Consider the following 6,605-nt stretch of genomic DNA (forward strand, 5'->3'; position numbering starts at 1 on the left):
TTTTTAAAATAAAATGATGTGGAGTCAATTCCAGCTCACAGCAATTGATCCTATAGAACAGGCTAGAACTACTCTCGTGGGTTTCCAAAACTGTTACCCTTTATAGGAGTAGAAAGCTGCCTCTTTCTCAAGAAGAATGGTTGGTAGTTTTGATCTGCAACCCAACGTGGACCACTGAGCCACCAGGGCACCTCTAAACTCTTAAAAGCCCCCTTATATTGATAAAGTAGCATATTCTGCCTTAAAATCCCCAGGCATCGATTTGGCATTGTGAGCTGAAAGAGTTACTAAACGAGCACACCATCTCTTAGACCAAGGGTTCACTGCCTGTACCAGAGCCTGATAGTCCCTCCGTAATGACTTCTTCACTTGAAATGCAACGTGGTGTGCTTCCTCCATCTGCATATACCAATGGGAGCGGATGGGGTAATCCTGAGCGGTTGATATGTCCAACCACAGAGGAGTGGCTCACTAGTTCACTGGGAATGGTATTTATAAGGACATTTTGTGATCTAGAAATGTGCAGATGATCAGATATTAAACTCTCCAAATGCAAAATAGAAAATCATATGTACCAAACAATTGATCTATGAGGAAACTGCAAGAAAATATCAAAATATTTACAGATGGGTTGTTATCTAGTTATATCTACACATGGTTTAGGGTGACACTCAAGATATTACCATGAGTAGAAATTCACTAAACAACAATGAGTTGGGTTTGCTTTTTGGTGTGTGTTTATTACAAAAGTGACAGTGATGGCTGGAATAATTCTAGCTCTAATAAAGCACATTAAAAACAAAACCAAAAAACAGCTATTAATTCCTTCTCTTCAATCCCCATAGTCAAAAGTATTTTTACACTTGTACATTACACTACACTTGCTTTTTTCTTTTTTGTCCTCTACCAAAATATTAGCAATATAAAAAAAACACAAAAACCTCACTGCTATGGAGTCAAAACAGACTCATAGTAACCCTATGGGGTAGGGTAGAACTGTCCCTGTGAATTTCCAAGACTGCAATTGTTTAGAGGAGTAGAAAGCTCCATCTTTCTCCCTCAGAGTGACTGATGACTTTGAACTGCTGACCTTATGGACCGCAGACCTTCTCGTAGCCATAGAGGAAGGATTTACCAGGACTACCTACTGCCATTGACTTGATTTCGACTCATCTCCTGCTATTGGAATTGATTTGGAGTCATGGCAATCCTATGGGCTCCGCAAGGCTATAAATCTTTACCAAAGTAGGCAGTCACACATGGAGTGTCTGGTGGGTTTGAACTCCTGACCTTCTGGTTAGCAACCTAAGGCATCACCCACTACACACCAGGGGTCCTTAGAGAAAGAAACAATAGTTGAAAAACATGGTCTTGGTGATAGAAAGGAAGCTGGAGATGACATAATAGATTTTGTAAGACGAGTAACTTCATGGCAAATACTGTTTTTCAACAACATAAATGAAGACTACACATGGACCTCACCGACAGTAATACACAGGAATCAAATTGATTATATTTGTGGGATGAGATAATACAGAAGTATAATATCAACAGCCAAAACAAAACCAGCACCCAACTGCTTAACAGGTCATCGTTGCTCATCTGTAAGTTTAGGTCGAAGCTGAATAAAATGTAAACAAATCCAAACCAAACTCACTGCCAGCAAAGTCAATTCTGACTCATGGCAACCATGCAGCTGGCACCCGTACAGCACGGGGTGGAACTCTGCCCCTGTGGATTTCTGAGACTGTGACTCTTTACAAGAGTAGAAAGCCCAGTCTTTCTCCCTCGGCGCACCTGGTAGTTTCAAACTGTAGGTAGACCTCGTAGATTGCATCCCAACTTGTAACAACTAAGCCAGTAAGTCCAAGAGAGCAAAAATGTGACCTTCAGTATATCCCACCTGAATTTAGAGAACACCGCAAGAGCAAACTTGACACAATGTACACTAATGGCCAAAGACCTGCTGAATTGTGAGAGGGCACCAAGAACATCATATGTGAAGAAAGCAAAAGGTCATGCAAAAGACCACAAGGAAACAAAAATTTTTTAATTAAAAAAAATGACCAGAAGGGAGAAAAGACCAAAGTGGATGTTGGTGGAGGGAGGTCAGGGTAGAGGGGCTTGAGGGTGGAGAGTGGATGTCCGAAGAGACCCTAAAACATGCTCTTGAACAGAGTAGAGCTAAAGCTAATGGAAGAAATGAAGTAAAAAAAATGAACAGAAATTTCAAAAGAGAGCTCGAGAAGACGAAAGAAAGCTTTATAATTGAATATGTAAAGATTTGGAGTTAGAAAGTTAAAAGAGAAGAATGTGCGTAGCAGTTTTGAAGGTAAAATAAGTGAAGAAGAAAACAAAAATCCAAGCCTCGAGTTGCAAACCTGGATTGGCTGGACAAAATATCAGAGCATGCCAACACAGAAAAAAATCAAACTCACTGCCATCAAGTCGATGCCAACTCAGAGCAATCCCCCTGTGGGCTTCTGAGAGTGTAACCCTCTGTGGGAGTAGAAAGCCCCGTCTTTCTCTCATTGAAGGGTGCAGGGAGCACCATCAACAAAAGATGAAATACATACACAGAGTCCCTGCAAAAGCATTGGTCGATGTAGCATATGATCAAGAATCCACGGTATTGGAGGAAGACCGAGCTGTACTTAAGGCAGAAAAAGAAGGCTCCAGGAATCGACACCAAACTAAACTCAACTGCCCTCAAGTCGATTGTCAGAATGGGATCTCTGGAGAAGCAAATGTAGCATTACATTTAGATGGAGAGAGAGCGCAAGTGTTTTCTCTCTCAAGGAAATGCCTTACAGAGGCTGGCAAGTTCTAAGTCCCTGGATCAGACGTCAGAATGGAGGCTTCTGCTGACTAATGGAGCTGCAGGGTTGACTATCCCAAGTCTGGTAGACCAGAGGTTGGGCTGAAGGCTGTGGACGGAGATGAATCCAAGATCAGCACATCGGCCCATCAGATGGCAGGCTGCTGACTCACAGGCGGCGGGGAACAACAACTCCCAGAATTGGCAGTTCATTGACTGACTCAAGTCCAAACAACCAGAGGTCCAATGATGTGGAACCAGATGCAGGATCCAGAGGCAGTAAAAAGTTTGGCCAGGACGGGACACCCATATATAGATTAGAAGCAGGCCGCAGTCACAGGAGATGTCCTTGCTATTGACTGGTTGCTCAAAGCAGCTCTCTCATCATGGAGGTGATTACATTATAAGAGATCTTAGCAGGGGAGATGACTGCATCATTGTTGCCAAACCATTGAGAATCATGACCCAGCCAAGTGGACACTCAAACCTTAACAGTCATGCCTCTAGGAGTGGGGTACTGTGATGACCACATTTAATAGGTAGGAAAACTGAGCCCCTCCCCTCCCCAAATTAAACTCAATGCCATCGAGTGGATGCCAACTCACAGCAACACTATAGGACAGGGTAGAACTGCCCCTATGAGTTTCTGAGACTGTCACTCTTTACAGGAGTAGAAAGCCTTATCTTTCACCCCAGAAACTAGTGGTCTTCAACTGCTGAGTTTGCGGTAAACAGCCCAATGCATAACCATTCTGCCACCAGTGTGCCTCACCTGCCTAAGGTCAAGCTCAAGCCCAGTGCCCTGACAAAACAGGGTATCGCCTAGAGAAAAGTCTCCCAACAGGAACATTCCCTGGGTCATGTCCCCTCTCTTGATGCCGCCAACCCCTGGAATGGCTAAGAAACCATTCGATTGTCTTTCAACTTAGTTACTGACAATACCACCAAAGACAGCAGATGTACTCTCTGGCCCCGATGGCCAGACAGGGAAAGAACAGAGACCACTACTCACAGGGGATCCATCGAGAGCAAACTCACAGCTCCAATCAATGCAGAGGAGTCCACTGCCCTGGACCAGAAGAGCATGGCACCCTCCCTGTCCTTCAAAGTCAGCTCCACCTCTGGCCCACCCTCCTGACACAATAGCCATGCACCACTGGTCATGCCTTTTCTGATTACTGGACAATCATGTTCAGTCTGTCTCTGGCTCTCACTCCTGGGATCCTGGGATTACCATTGGGGTCGGGGACAACCCCTGGCCCGTGTGTGTCCATAGGAACTTACAGGTGATGTCTGAGACCCACCTGGACTAGGAAGGTGGGTCATGACTGGAGGGGGAGAAGGTTCAGAGTCTCCAAAGGGGAAGCAGGCTCTTGGCTGTTACCCAGAGATGAGCCAGGCTTGGGCTTCAAATTTGCCTAGGTGGCAGACTCTGGGAGCCTCCGTTTCCTCATCGATAAAGTGGGATCATCCCAGCACCTCCCTATGTCTGGGGGCCAGAGGAGAATGACCAACCCAGGCTTTGGCAACTGAGGCCAGGCTGGGAAGCTTCTCTTGAACAGCATGGGATCACTGATGGGCTCAAGGCAGGGGTGGACTTGAGAAGGCAGGGAGAAACCAGTTGACTGGGTCCCTCAGGCAAGCCTGCAGCCAAACTAGACTGGCCCTGGCTCTGCGATCAAAGGGGGTGCTGCTGGCCCCCCGGGAAGCCAGGCAAAGAAGGGTTAAAAGGTTGACTTTCAACCAGGTCAGAAGCTCTGCCAGAGAAGACACACAACCACATGCCTGAGGCCACTACGATGGTTTTTATAAAGTAGATGCTCCTTCATGCCTGTAGTTGGACATTCCTGAAGCCAACTGGGGCTTGGAGAGTCCCCCCCTCAGGAGAGGGTGTGGGTATGATGTGTGTGTATTGGGGGGGGGCCCTTTTCACATTCAATTCCACCTGCCCCTCAATGGTTGGCATTTTTGCAATTATACAGTGCTTAAGTGTTTTGTTTTTAGGAACCCTGGTGGTGTAGCGGTTACTCATTAGGCTGTGATCCATGAGGTTGGCAGTTCGAAACCACCAGCATGCTGCTCCCTCGGGAGAAAGACTGGGCTTTCCACTCTGGTAAACAGTTACAGTACCAGAAACCCACAGGGGGTCACTATGAGTCAGCAAGGACTCCAGGGCAGTGAGTCTGGAGGAATTGGTGGCATAGCGGTTGCATATTGGACTCGTAATGGCAAGGTCAGCAGTTCAAAACCACCAGCCACTCGGAGGGAGAAAGACAGGGCTTTCTACTCTCCTCAAGAGTTACAGTCTCCAAAACTCACAAAGGTCGTTCTACCCTGCCCTGTAGGGTGGCTGTGAGTCAGAAATGACTGGACAGCAGTTAAAGTTCGGTATCTGTTTTGTAAGTAAAGGAAAAGAGACATTTTGATAAGATCCTCCCTTCCTGGGACTTCTTGCTTATACCCACAGCAACACCCTACCCCTACCCCCTTCTTTAGCTTGGTCGCAAACTTCCTAGTTTCTCTGACTCCCACAGGCCCCTGAAATTCTCTCTCGCCTTTTGTGTCCTGTTTGCCTCTATCATCAGACTGCCAAGGACTCTTCTGGACCTTGCTGGCTGAGGCTGTGGGCCCTGAACCCCGAGGAAAGGCTGGTTCCGAAGACTGGGTGGAGGCGGGGTCTAGTCTTGCCTCTGAAACACCAAACAAAAAGCCCAGACCACTGCCTCTGAGTCAACCTTGAGTCATCTCCAGACTCCACAGAGCAGGGTAGAACTGCCCCTGCGAGCTTACAAGACTGTGACTCTTTAAGGAGGTAGAAAGCCCTGTCTTGCTTCCAGGAGTGGCTGGTGGTTTTGAAAGGCTGTCCTAACGGATCTCAGCCCAATGCATAACCACTACACCCCTAGGGCTCCTCCGTCGGCATCATAATAACATAGAAATCGCCCCTGACCTGTGGCTAGTAGCTGGGCTTGAGGTACAAGGGAGAGAAATAGAACCCAGCACCAAACCAAACCAAACTCCCTGCCATCGAGTCAATGCTGACTCACAGCGACCCCTGTGGGTTTCCGAGGCTGTAACTGCTTGCAGGAGTAGAAAGTCCAGTCTCTTGCTCTTGGAGCTGCTGGTGGTTTTGAACTGCTGACCATGCAGATCGCAGGCTTCCAGCAAAAGAGCCTGAATTCCACCACAGAACCACTCCAAAAGAACTCACTGCCACGAAGCCCACTTCAACTCATACCACACTTGACCTTAGCCAGAAGGCTGAGAAACGACTCCATTTCAACTCCTAGTTACCTATAGAACAAGGTGGAACTGGTCCTATGAGTTTCCAAGAATGTAATTCTTTTTTTTTTTCAACTAGCTATTTTATGAGAGCAGTCTGACCACACACGGTCCAAGAACATTCAAATAAGCCAACCAAATCTAATCAGATGGTAAAGATTGGTCTTCAGACATCATAGCCAATGATGCCTCACTTGCCTATGATCGTGCCAATATAAAACCACATCCACACGTCAGTGGCCACCAAACCATTCAGCGGTGCTTCCTGAACTGTGAGCTGTGTGAAGCGGCCAGTCTGAGTGCTACTGACCAGTTTCAGGCTCTGAGTAGCTGCTGGGATCTCAGCAGGGGTTGGAAGAACCAGCTCCACCCTGGCAAAGTGCCAAAATGTGGCCCAAAGAAGCTTCGAGTCAGTCACAGGCGTGCTTACCATGGTTGGAGCCTCGCCACCAGGATACAGATACATTGGGCCACGGTTCTAGGGCAGAAAGCCCTTGGGCAGCAA

Source organism: Tenrec ecaudatus, chromosome 16 (assembly GCF_050624435.1).
Source record: "Tenrec ecaudatus isolate mTenEca1 chromosome 16, mTenEca1.hap1, whole genome shotgun sequence".
Taxonomy (NCBI): domain Eukaryota; kingdom Metazoa; phylum Chordata; class Mammalia; order Afrosoricida; family Tenrecidae; genus Tenrec; species Tenrec ecaudatus.